At 43.4% G+C, this 12,850-nt stretch overlaps 1 pseudogene; it reads left to right on the top strand.

Annotated features, from left to right (window-relative positions):
- Positions 1 to 4,223: 4,223 nt before the first annotated feature.
- LOC131414033 (butyrophilin subfamily 3 member A2-like) lies at positions 4,224 to 12,846 on the top strand (annotated as a pseudogene).
- The last annotated feature ends 4 nt before the right edge of the window (positions 12,847 to 12,850 follow it).

The raw sequence follows: 12,850 nt of genomic DNA, 5'->3' as shown, positions 1-12,850 counted from the left end.
GATAATGGACAGCTAATCTTTGAAAAGGAGCCAAGAACATACAGTGGAGAAAGGAAAGCTTCTTCAATAAACGGTGTTGGGAAAACTGGACAACCACGTGCAAAAGAATGAAAGTAAACTGTCGATTTTTAAAAGGAAGCTTCTCAGTGAGTAAGAAAGCAGGAAGCACTCAGAGAAGGCAGTTGTTTTGCCCGTTTGCAGCTGCAGCATGACCTTGGGAGAAATATTATTTCTGTTAACTCTGTTGTGGGCTTCATCAAATATGTCTCCTATCCAAGCCTGATGAAAAGCAAGGTAGATTGTTACATTCTGAGCTAAATTTTACTTTATTACCCGTCTGTAGCATAATGCCAAACCTCCTATTTTAGTTTTTCTCTGAACTCAACCTGATGCCTCTCCTCAGCTTCCTTCATAAGTGATTTTATGCCTGCTCTTCTTCAAGTGATTTGTTGGGCCCTACATCCTACAGGTCCTCCAGAACATAGATCCCCTTCTTGTGGTATCTGTAGAGAAGAGAGCACTTCTCTCAGCAGATGCCAAGGAATGGACAGAAGGGGCCTGAGACAGTGCTTGTCCCTGTCTCAAGCTGTTGCTGAGAGGCAGTCCTGGAGCCTCCTGGTGACACAACCTCCTGGAGGTAGCCTGACTCTTACTAGGAGTGGACAAGTACCTGGGGACAGACTGTCAATATCCTTGGGGATGGTGAGGCATTAGGAGCTAGAGATAGCCAGATAAAAATATCCCACTGTTCGTTTTAGAAAGCATAACTGTAAGGTCCTCCTACATTTGTGTTTCAAACACAGCATTGGTGCCTGAAGCATTTCAGAACTGTGTTCTACTTGACAGGTGTGCTGAAATATCCAGGGGAATGTGCATTGATGTTTGTAACTTACTATAAAAGGCACCAAATGAATAAATAAATAAGGGTTGGAATAAATAAATAAATAAGGATAGATGTGGGATGAACAGAAGGATAGATTATAATAAAGCAAGTATAGTAAAATGTTCTCTGTAGAATCTAGAGACTAGGCATGAAACCAAGAATGAAGGAGTTAAAATCTTCCCTTGACTAGCAGAAGGGAGAAAAAAATTAGATAAGCTAACTCCAGCTCTGCATACTCCTCATAATCAACTGTTATTATAACTAACCGGGTCTTTCTATCCCTCCTTATTATTAGGGTGAGCTCTTTTCCCCAGCAAGTCAAGATACAGATGTCTAGATTCAGCCTCGCAAAGCTAAATGCAGGTCTAGGATAAAAACTAACCAGAAAAGTCCAGATGTTCAAAGAGATAGAGATTTAAGACCAAACACAGGCTGAAGATGCCAGGCAACAAGGCCAAGTGCTCTTTGTCCACCTAAAATCCCACCACATGCTTCCCTTCCCCTACATAACGCACCAGAAAACTAACCCTACCTTTTTCTGTTCAAGGAGGTGGATTTGAATTTTAAGTCCCATCTCTTCATCTAGCTGCCATTCATTAATAAACCTCTTTTGCAACCACAAGACTATTGTTTCAGTTAATTGACCATCCTGCACATTGGGTACCAAAACCATGTTTATGTTTGTTTGCTAACAGGCACATTGGTGTTCACTGAAAAAGTCTCTCAACTTTGCACTATGTTTGGAAAGTTTCATGATAAACTGTTGACAGTAGCTGGTTGGGAGGGAAAAGTTGTATTTTGCTGCTGATAACAGAGACCAGAAGTACCACAGACCTCAAAAAAACAAGGATTATTTTCCTTTCAGTATAAAATGAATTCAGAGGGCAGCAGTCCAGAGCTGGTCTGGCAGCTCAGAGAAGCATCCATGACCCAGCCTCTTTCTGTCTTTATTCTCTTCCATCTCAGCATGTGGCTTCCATTCTCAAGGTTGCCTCATGCTCACAAGATGGTCGCTACACTCCAACTCCAAGGACCAAGTTCTAGGGCAAAAGGAAGGAGGAAGTAGGAAGAGTAGGGACCTCTCTTGAGAAACACAACCCAACAACTTCCACCTACAAATCTTTGGCTCAAACTTAGTCCGCTTATCTCTCCCATCTATAAGGTGGATGAACACATCGCAGAACCCCTTATCCCAAAATTGGGCTAGATTTCTAAGAAGAAGGAGGGAATAGATGTTACACAAGAAACCAGCCATGTCTGCCAAAGAGTGTAAATTCAAAGTGTTGGAATATAATCAACTTCTATCAGCCAAGATCACATCAAAACCCTAGGAGCTTTAAGCACCGTCTTGAGATGAAAATAAAGTGTCTTGGGAGGCCCTAGGCCACAGAGAGGAACAGTTTATCCCAAAGACACCCTATAGAAACAGCATTCACAGCCTATCCAGAGTCTAACCTCAGAGAATACAGAATCCTGCAGGCAGAGTAGAAACAAATACGTGTGAAAACACAAATGTAGCACAAATAAGGCTCAGAGCGTGAAAGAAGCTGCTCAGCAACCCTCCAAACAAGAATGTTCTGAAAAACGTAAGACGTGCCCATCAATCACTGGCAGCACTGCCTCTGGAACCTCAAGATTATCTGATGTGGTCGTGGATCTGAGACTTGAGTTTCAGAGGTGCTGAAAAGGTGGAGGGGATCTGGTTTTCCTTCCATTCGTGCTTCCATTTGGCTCTGCTGTAAAAGATCTCCTCCTCCGTGTGCCCACCTACATGCACACAGATGTCAGCAAACGGCCACAGAAACATTTTAATTAATGCATGTCTTCCTCTCTTCACACATTAAAATCTAGTAATTTTTCTGCTTAGTTCTGCTGATAAATCTATTATGGTATAAAGGACATAAAACAGGTGTATATAATGAAATACTGATTATACACAAACATACACATGAATGATTCGAATAGGTAAACAGAGAGACACAAACAGTGTGGGCAATAGGGCTGTAATTTTTCCTCATTTTGTAGAAGCCAGTACAGTTTCAGTTTTTGTTTTAACCTTCCCCACTGGTTTCTCTCCAGTAACTGATAAGAAATACCCCTCTGAGCCAATCAAAAAACTAATTCTTCCATAGAGGGACTCTGCTACTGTTTCCCACAGTGAGCAGCTTTTCTTTCTTTTCCCTTTCTTCCAGAGCAGACTGGTACCTATAATGGAGAACTATTGATTACCTTCATTCCATGGGCTGTGATTTTCAGGTGAGAGTGTTAAGGGGTAAGTAGGGAAATTGGCAAAACTAAGGGGTATGGGTGAGAAATTGGCAAAAGCCAAGGGGTAAGTGGGAGATATTGGTAAAACCAAGGGGTAAGGGGGAGAAAATGGTAAAAGCCAGGGCCACAGGCCTTGGAGGGAGAGAGGCTAAAAAGCTAAGCATGGGTACAGGGAAGTGCTCACCCAAAGAAAGGGGTTTGGTGTTTGTGTGTGTGGTGAGGCGATGGGGGGTGGGGGTAGGAGGCAGTGTAAAAGGTGAGGACCTGCACTGGGAAATTTGGTGAGAGGGAGACAACCTGAATGAAGAAACTGACAACTGCATGTTCTTAGGAACTTACTGTGGTCAGAAAGCAGCAGAGACTCTTATAATCTCTCCTGGTCATCTCTGGAATTTATTCTAAGAGATTCTAAAAAGAGATGTGCCTTAAAAATTTATATGTAAAGATGTTCATTACAGAATTATTTGTAATGTAGAAAAATTTGAACCAACTTCCACATACAACATACATATACAAATACAACAGTTGGAGGATGGATAAACAACATATTGTCCAATTATAAAGGGATTTCCATGTAGTCATTACGAATCATATTGTAATCAAGAGATTTACGTACAGTTATGAAAAATCTGATCCAATTTGAATATTTAAATTTTATCTACATTTTGCTATTGTAGATTTTACTATGATGAACAGTCTTAAACATAAAACTTCGTCCTAATGTCTAATTTTTTGTCTTTAAGAGTAATTCCTGCAAGTGGAATTTCTGAGTCAAAGGAAGAAACATTTTTAAGGCCTTTGGTATATATACCTATATGGCCAAAATACATTCAAAAATATTTACATTCCCATTCAGGGAAGTATATGATTACCGTTACAGATTATTTAAATTTTATTCTTTTATATTTTTCTCTATTTTAAAATTGGCTGTAATCAGGAATAAAAAACAGTAAATATCCAAAGACTAAGTGAAAACACATTCCCCACTCCGAGGACAGAAGAGAAATTGTACCTAATATAGTAATGAAGATACTGTCCTCTCTCTAGCATCATAGAGCACAGTTTGGAGAGGATGGACTGAAAGGCAATCTTCTGTCTGAGGGCGAGTCCAGGTTTCAGACAAGGGTCTGAAGGAGAGCCAGCTGCACAGACTCCTGCTCCCTTGTCCCCCGGCAGTTCCTGGACTTGCAGGTACCGTGACTGCGGGCCTCATGCTGGCTTGTTTTGGAGGAGTTGGTATTTTCTGAACAACTAATATGTTGCAGTCACTATAATTACTTGTAACAATTATTGTTAAGTTATACTTGAAAATTTTTAAAATTTAAACATTCAAATAATTTTCTAAGTATAGGGCACAAAGGACAAAAGTATCTTTCACTCAATCCCCAATTCTCGGTGTAGTATGTATCCTTTTAGAACTTTTTTAAGGAAATTACACAAACGCGTATATACAGATTTATAGCTTTGCTTTTGTGTTTTAATGGAATCGTTAGTATTTTACTGCAATTTGCTTTTTGTTCACTTAATGTGTGTTTACTATTTGGGTTAGTGACTATAAATTAGTATTAACTGCCACATTAAATTCCTTCAGAGGGATGAGCCACGATTTAACTAACCAGTCTCCTATGGGTGGCCAGTTACATTGTTGATCACTTTTTTACTTTTATAAACAATGCTTCAGGGTCATCCTTACACATGCTTCTCTCTGGACCCATGTAAGTGCTTTGCTGGACCAGATATCTTGAAATGGAATTGCAGAGTCAATTCTGCACAGTCTAAATTTCATATTTCACTTTGTTTCATGAGTGACAGGAGTTCAAATAGGTTTTGTCATATGGCTGAAATCACACAGCTTGTGAATCATAGAGCCATTACATATTTTCCACCTCCCTTTTGTTCCTACACCTAAGACACAGTAGGCGTGGCACATAGTGTGTGCTCAGGAAATATCTGTTGAACGAATGAACGAAAAGGTGGGTGAGACCTGGTTTTATTCCTCGCTCTCCCATTCACTAGCCTTGTGAATAAGAAGGGATGGATTCAGCCTCTGACTGACTTCAGAGCCTCCTCCAGGGAGTCTGCCTGGATCTTATCCAGAGTCTGATGGGGGCATGATTTGAACGTGGTGACGACCGTGGGTTGAGGCCCAGAGGAGTCCACAGCGTTGCTCCCAGATGGGCACACCCTCAAGGCATTTGTCACCACCCCATTCCACCTAACATCTTCAAGGAAGCAGAGGATACAGTATGTGAGAGGACCAAGGGAGGAGGGAGGATGCTAGGTCCAGAGATCTCGGTCATGCCTCTGGGTAATCCACCTATGCCCGGTCTCAGGCTATCCGCTATCTAGGGATGCAGCCAACTCTGGGGTGGTTAGGATGGAAGCCAAGCTAGAACTCCAACTAGAATCAAGCCTTGCCAGCTTGCAAAGTCCCCACACTTCCCTTCTCAGAAAGGTTCACAGTGACGCCACATATGATGCCTAAAAGATGGTGGAGGTACTCTTCTGAGCCAAGATACAGTTGAGAGCACTGGGCGGGTAGTGGGGAGTTGCAGGGGCCCTGCCTTCAACCTGAGAGACCTCAGCACTTCGTAGAGGCACGAGCTTTGTTGGGCTGCTGTGTGCTCCTAGCTTCACATATTGGCCCCTTCTTTGCAAGTGCCAGCTCTTACACCTCTAGTAATAGAAAGACTAAGACCAGTGAAATTAACCATTTCTGGTGAGCTCAGAAACCATCTGCCAAGGAGCAACGGTGAACACATGGGAAAAGAGAAGACAGGAAATGAATGATTTCCTTCCCAGGGATGTTTCTTCCCCAAAGAACAATTGTGAAAAGAGTGAACTGAGGCACACTGAGTAGTAACACTCTTACATGCATATCCAAGACGTGATTGCTCCCTGAAACCACTTTACTGAAAAATAGTACTAAATATAGTAATTTAGGCAAGTTCCAGTGGGAGCATGGGAGGACAGGCTCTGTTCTCTAAGCCAGACCAAAAGAGGACATCTTTAAGGAGGCAGATGCTTGTCTTAACAGCTCTCCTCCTCCACTCCATGGAGGAACTGACTTTAGAGGACAGACTTGAAGCAGGTGAAGGAGTGAGAACAGAGCCTTGCGCATATTGAGAAGAAGAAAGTTCTAAGTAAAGGGAGGAATAAGGGCTGAGGTCCACTGTCCTGGCCTGGTCAAGGACCAGGAAAAATGACAGTGTGGCTGGAGCAGATGAGAGTAGAGGAGATGAAGTGAAAGGTGCAGGTCCTGGAGGGTCGTGTTGACCCTGTGAGGACTTCAGCATCTGCTCTGAGTGAAATGGGAGCCACTGGAAGGTGCTGAGCAGAGGAGTGACATGATGTGACTCAAGGAACAACCTGACTGTTATGTTGAGCATAGACTGTAGGGGACACAGGGAGAATCAGGGGACCCAGAGAGCAGAGTCCTGCTTTAATCAGAGTGTGATGGTGGAGGGTTAGACCTGGCTGTAGCAGGGGAAGTGTGGGAAAGTGGAAGGATTCTTATCATGTTTGCACAGTAGAACCAAAGATTCCCTGATAGGTTAGGGTTAATGCATATACATTTAACACTATATGCAAAACATTTATATGTTAAATGTATGTACATTTAACATTACATATTTTTATGGGTCATTTTCCATTTTGGAACTCAAAGTTAAGAGACTCCCAAGCAGACATTTTGACAGAAGAGGATCTTGAGTCACCACATGAGTCACTGTGTATTTTACCCCGAGTCGCCCCTGGAGAGGTGGAATTTGATGTGGAATATGCGATCTTCTTCCAGGTCCAGGCTGTAGTTTCTGCATGACTCTTTCTGGCATCTATCTGCAGCACAGATGAAAATGGCAAGTTCCCTAGACTTCCCTCCGCTTGACATCCTTGTCTGCCTCATCTTGGTCCAGCTGCTTAACCCTTGCACAGGTAGTGAACATTCTGCTTTTATGTAGTATCTGAACCAGAAAATTATCTATTAGTGTCTAGTTGGAACCACTGATAACTTCTCATACCTGAAAATCCCATCCCATACTAAAAATGCACATGCTATTAAGACAAATTGTACTTCTGTTAGGATCATGTTCCTCTCTAGGTTTTTGTACAACATGCTCCCTGCCTGAGATCCAACCCCCTTACCCTCATGGGCCCAACTTCCTCTGATGGATCTTCTCCCTTTTACTAACCAGCTCAGTTTTCTGTGATTGGACCCCCTGAGCCCATCTTGGTCATGGTGGGTGAAGACGCTGATCTGCCCTGTCATCTGTCCCCGAAGAAGAGTGCGGAGACCATGGAGCTGATGTGGGTGAGATCCAGCCTCAGCGAGGTAGTATACAAGTATGCAAATGGGCAGGAAGTAGAAGACCAACAGATGGCAGAGTATCGAGGGAGAACTTCGGTTTTAAGCGATGGCATCACTGAAGGGAAGGCTACTCTCCGAATTTACAATGTCAGAGCCTCTGACAGTGGAAACTACCTGTGTTATTTCCAAGACGACAACTTCTCTGAAAAAGCCACGGTGGAGCTGAAGGTTGCAAGTGAGCCTCTAGGTTTTGTTCTGAGCTGGTTTCTCCGTGAGACTTGGGGATGGAGACAGAGGTCATGCTCCAAGTCCACCTCAAAGCACTCTTGGCTGTTCAGTAGGATCTGCCTCCTCTGCCTTCCCACTTTGTTTCTCTACAGTCCTTGGGAAAGACACAGGTTTTCCTTGGGGAATAATCCTTCCTGCACCCTGTAATAAAGAGTAAAGAACTCCCTCATGCTGGCCACCAGGGTCTAAGCAGGGAAGTGGAAGTTCGGGGATAGGAAGGATAAGAAAATATCTCCTCAGGGAAGGCACACAGTTGTTTGGATTCAGTTGTGTTCTAGATCTCTTCTGTGGCCCCTCCAGGTACATGCTGGTGTGGGCCCTGGGAGGCTGACCTGTAGGACAGCATCTTTGCTGCCAATATTCTCCCACCAAAGGCCCCCAGGAACACACCTGGAGTTGACCAAGTTGTGTATATTACTTGTTGCCGGGAGGGAGAAGGCACACTATGTGGGAACCATACGGTGTCTCAGTAAGAGCATGTTAGAGGCAACTTGGTATACAATTTGGGCTTGTGTTAGGGGAGTTGGTGTTGGGTTTATGGAAGTTGGGCTTTGCACTACCTTGGATGCTGTCAGGAAGGTTCAGGTTATGATTCTGTGGCTGGGTGTCTTAATAAGTCCTATCTAGGAGGGAGACTTGAGTGAGGCTAAAGCTGTAATTGGTCAAGGAGCAGCAGTCACTCATAGCCAGGATAGGGAAATGTTTGGTCATGATTGTGGTTTGGACAGTGTTCATGTTTTTCTCTGTGTTCAAACACGATTGTTGAGTGGTCTTGTTTTCCTCTAGACCCATCATAGAGACAAAGTGCCCTTGTCTGATGCTGATATTCCATGGAATTGCTTATGTTCAACAGGAGAACACCAAGACCGGGCCAATGTCCAGATGTCAAGGGTTGCGTTTCTCTTTCTTAGGGCACTCTCTTGCCCTGTGTCTTCTGGTTGGGTTTGGTCAATAAGGAGACAGAGCAGAGGATGGAGGGTGGGAAAGAGGATAGAGAGAGAGGTCAAGGTACTTATCTCCCTTGCTTGCTCCCTGCAGGACCATATCAGCCTGGCTGTATTCCCTTCTCAAAGATCTCAGCTCCTCTCAAGAAAGCTTTCTCTACATGACTCTCTTCTTTTAGGTCTACAAAATGGTTTCTTCCCTGCCTCCCTTTTGGTTTAGGGGTGGGTGGTAACAGCTCCACTGTTCCTGGCCCTGGGGTATTGCTCTATCCCATGTAGTTTTTCCATCACCATGACCACACTTTTGTAAACAGGTCCTTAACAAAACTCTTCTTGAATTATCTAATATGAGCATGCCACCAATTCCTATTGAGACTCTCACTGATACAGGAGGCTCCAAAAATTCAGGTTCATTTGTCCTTCCACAGCAATGGGTTCTGATCCTCACATTGAAATGAAGGGTTATGAGGATGGAGGGATCCATCTGGAGTGCGTGTCCACCGGTTGGTATCCCCAGCCCCAAATACAGTGGAGAGATGCCAAGGGAGAGGACATGCCAGCTGTGGCAGCACCTTTGGATATAGATGAAGATGGCCTGTATACAGTTGCAGCATCTGTGATCCTGAAAGGCAGCTCTGGGGAAGGTGTATCCTGTATCATCATAAATCCCCTCCTCAGCCAGGAAAAGACCGCCAGAATTTCTGTTGCAGGTCAGTACCCTGCTTAGCCTCAGGTAAACTGTGCTGAGCTGTGGCTGTTGAAAGAAGAATGCTGTGTGATTCTCTGTTGCTCACTCGGGTGTCTGCAGGGAATATAAGGCACAGAGCAGGGATCTGGACAGATGTTTCTTCTCCCCGTAATGCTGTTTATGTCACAAATATTTACTGAGTATTTCTTGTGTGCCAGAATCGGTGACAGGCAATGGGAACTGGGGGGAGATGGTAGAGATCAGGCCCCTTAAGAAAAGGAAAATGACAAAAAGGAAAAAAAATACATACAACTCCTATCTTGGAGAAAGAACTAATCTCCTTTAAATATAAAACAACCCAGTAGATAAGTGAGCAAAGGACATGAATTATTAGTTCACAGAAAAGGAAATAACACTTGAGACGACGTCCTCTCACTCAACAGAGGAACGTGCGTTAAAATATTTTCCACTTGTGATGTTGGCAACAAAACAAAACAAAACCAAGTTGGTAGATTCATTCTGATGGCAGAATTGTGAGGAGACAGTCATCTTGGACATTTGTTGGTATAATTTGGTATATTTTTGGTATAAATTGGCTCAACTTCAATTGACGGCAATATAGCAGTATTTATTCAAACTTCTTATTTACTGATCCAAAATCCCACTTCTGGGAATTTCTCTGACAGATACATGGGCATTCATATGCAATGACCAATGGAAAATATTATTTCTTGTAACATCAATTATAACAGCAGAAAGTTAGGATTTATGCAAATATCCATCAACAGGAAACTTTTATTCAATGGAATATTGCACAGCTGGGAAATAAAACACAGACATTCTCCCTGTACTAACATGGCAGGATCTCCAAGATGACCAGAAAATGCCAGATGCAGACCCATTGGTATAGAATGCTGTCTTTGGTGTAAACAAGAAAAAATAAGAATATATTTACATTTTTAAAATTTAATACACACTTGCATAGCACTCTGTATGTGTCAGGCACTTTAGAAGCATTAACTGAATCCTTTTAACCTTATGAGTGAGGTACTATTATTACCCTCATGTTACTGATTAGGACGCCAGGAGCAGAGTGGTGAAGTAACTAGTCCAAGATCACATTGCCATCAAGTGGAGCTTCCAGAATTTGAATCATGCCCTCAGCTCCTAAGTTCCTACTCTTAGCCATCATATTAAGCTGATAACGAGAGGCTAATAAATGGGGGGAAGGAAGAGGGAATGGATGACATTTTATATTTTTTTGATATTTGAACCATGTAAATTAAATGTAGCCTATTGAGAAATTAAATTAGAAAAAACATATGATCCTGATGCTCAAGTAATTCATAATCAGATGTGAGAAGCAGACAGTTCGAGACAAGTAATAGTATTATGTTATAGTTAGAGTTTACTGAAGTCTTACCCAAGGTTCCCTGAGACTTTAATAGAAGAAGGAACATTTAATGTCGTGAGATCAACTCTATGTTCCCCACCCTGGCAGTGAGATGCTAAAACTCCATTCCATTGCAGATCCCTTCTTCTGGAGGGCCTGGCCCTGGATGGCAGCCTTGGGGGGAACCCTGCCCATCTTGCTGCTGCTTCTTGCAGGGGCCATTTACTTCTACTTTCGAGAATGAGCAGAAAAGGATTTGGAACGAAGGGCAAGAGGTATCTGACCAGGGAGGGAACCTAAGGCCGTGGCTTAGGGGAGGGAACCCAAAGACCTCATGACTCCCCACCCTGTGCAACTATCCCTGCACTGGGTCATTAGTAAGGTTTATTTCCCAGAGGTCCTCCCCACTCCATCCCCATAATAGTAATTTTTTTTCCTGCTTATTTTCCAGAGTACCTCCAGCTTGTACTGCATTAAGTTCCAGTTCTCCCAGGGAACCACCCACTTCTCAGTATCACTGCATTAAGCTTCTTAACGACTCTTCAGGTTTCTTCCATTGCACACTTATGAGAGATAGATCACCTATTCATGGCTCATGCCTGAGCGGTTCTGACATTTTCTCTGACTTCCCATCTAAAACTCTACTGGGATATTTCCCAGCCCATTTCCTTACCCCTAACTCTGCCGAGGGCTGAGAAATGTCCAGGATCCCTTTACCAAGGGAAAGAAATGAGGGTGGCTGAATTGGGGGGAAGCACTGGGGAGTATTTTTTTTTAATGGAGGAAAGGGCCTTCTACCTGTCTCCACGAGGGGCCCACAGACTCTTCAGCCCAGCAAGGCACTAGGGAATATCCAGGGTGCACTTGACAGGAGAGGAGGAGGAGGGGGATGGAACTCTCTAGATGAAGGGCCTTCCCTATGCTGGGAACCTCACTAATTGATTTACATAATCTGTAGGCTGCTGAGAAGAAAACAAAGAATGTAAGATTTAGAAGAATGAGAAAATCAGAGAAGAGGGATATAGAAAAGTGTCTCTTCAAAAAAGGAGTGGCCACCGTGGCTCAGTTGTCATAGATTTATTAGAACTGCTTTTAAAAAAAATAGTAATTGATTTTTCCTCATTAAGTTGACCAATTCTTTTCAGAAGTAGGCAGGACATGATACAACTTGAGACAGATGGATTCTAGTGCACACACACAGACACATGTACACACAGTGACATCTGCGCCAGGTATGGGAGTGTAGATACGTACAAAATAAATCTGCTGGGTCTCAGCTGGGAAAGCACTTACATGATGCCTGTGGTATCATCAGCATGCAATTGATGTTCTCATACTTGATAATAAGGAGGAGAGGGGAGGAGAGAATAAAACAAGTAGAGGGAGAAGGTAAGAAGGGTGGGCTGGAGGTCAAAAAGAAAGGTTAGATGGGTGCAAAAGAAGAGAAAGAATATAACTCAGAAACGACGTAGTTCAGGTGTTTTCTCTACCTTTATTCCATTGTAGGTGGAGAGAAGTCTCTGGCCTATGCTGGTGAGTGACCCTGATGTTCTCTGAGTTTCCTGGCACATGGGTACTAAGCCTTTAAACCTTTTCTCTGCTGTGTGACCCGTTGGCATTCCCAGTAGGAATAATCAGATCTAGCCCAGAGGCTCATTTTCTAGGGGGAATACCACCCCTGCTTTTCTGGAGCATCAGAGAAGCCCTTCTAGATACAACATCTGAGTAGGTTCAGCCACCCCTCACCCTGCTGGCACACATGCCCACACCCTAGCAAAGCCTGGCCATGTTGCCTGCAGCCCCAGCATGATGGAGGGAGAAAGTCCACCATTTTTGAGAGGTTGTATGCCTGATCCAGCAGAACTATGGATGAAGGGAGTTGGACATCAGAAGAGACTGAAGAAATAGAGGGAGAAAAGGGTTAATGAGGAGAATGGGTGGGGACAAGAACAGAAATAATGCCCTTTCCTTATCTGTGTCTCCTGCCTTTCAGAATGGAAGATGACCCTCTTCCAAGCTGTTGAGTGAAATCACTGTATGTTCCCTAGGACAACAACCTGAGGGAACATATTCCCTTTTT

This window comes from Diceros bicornis, chromosome 14, assembly GCF_020826845.1.
Source record: "Diceros bicornis minor isolate mBicDic1 chromosome 14, mDicBic1.mat.cur, whole genome shotgun sequence".
In the NCBI taxonomy this organism is placed as follows: domain Eukaryota; kingdom Metazoa; phylum Chordata; class Mammalia; order Perissodactyla; family Rhinocerotidae; genus Diceros; species Diceros bicornis.
Note: the sequence above shows the minus strand (reverse complement) of the source record. Positions and strands in the feature narration are given on the sequence as shown.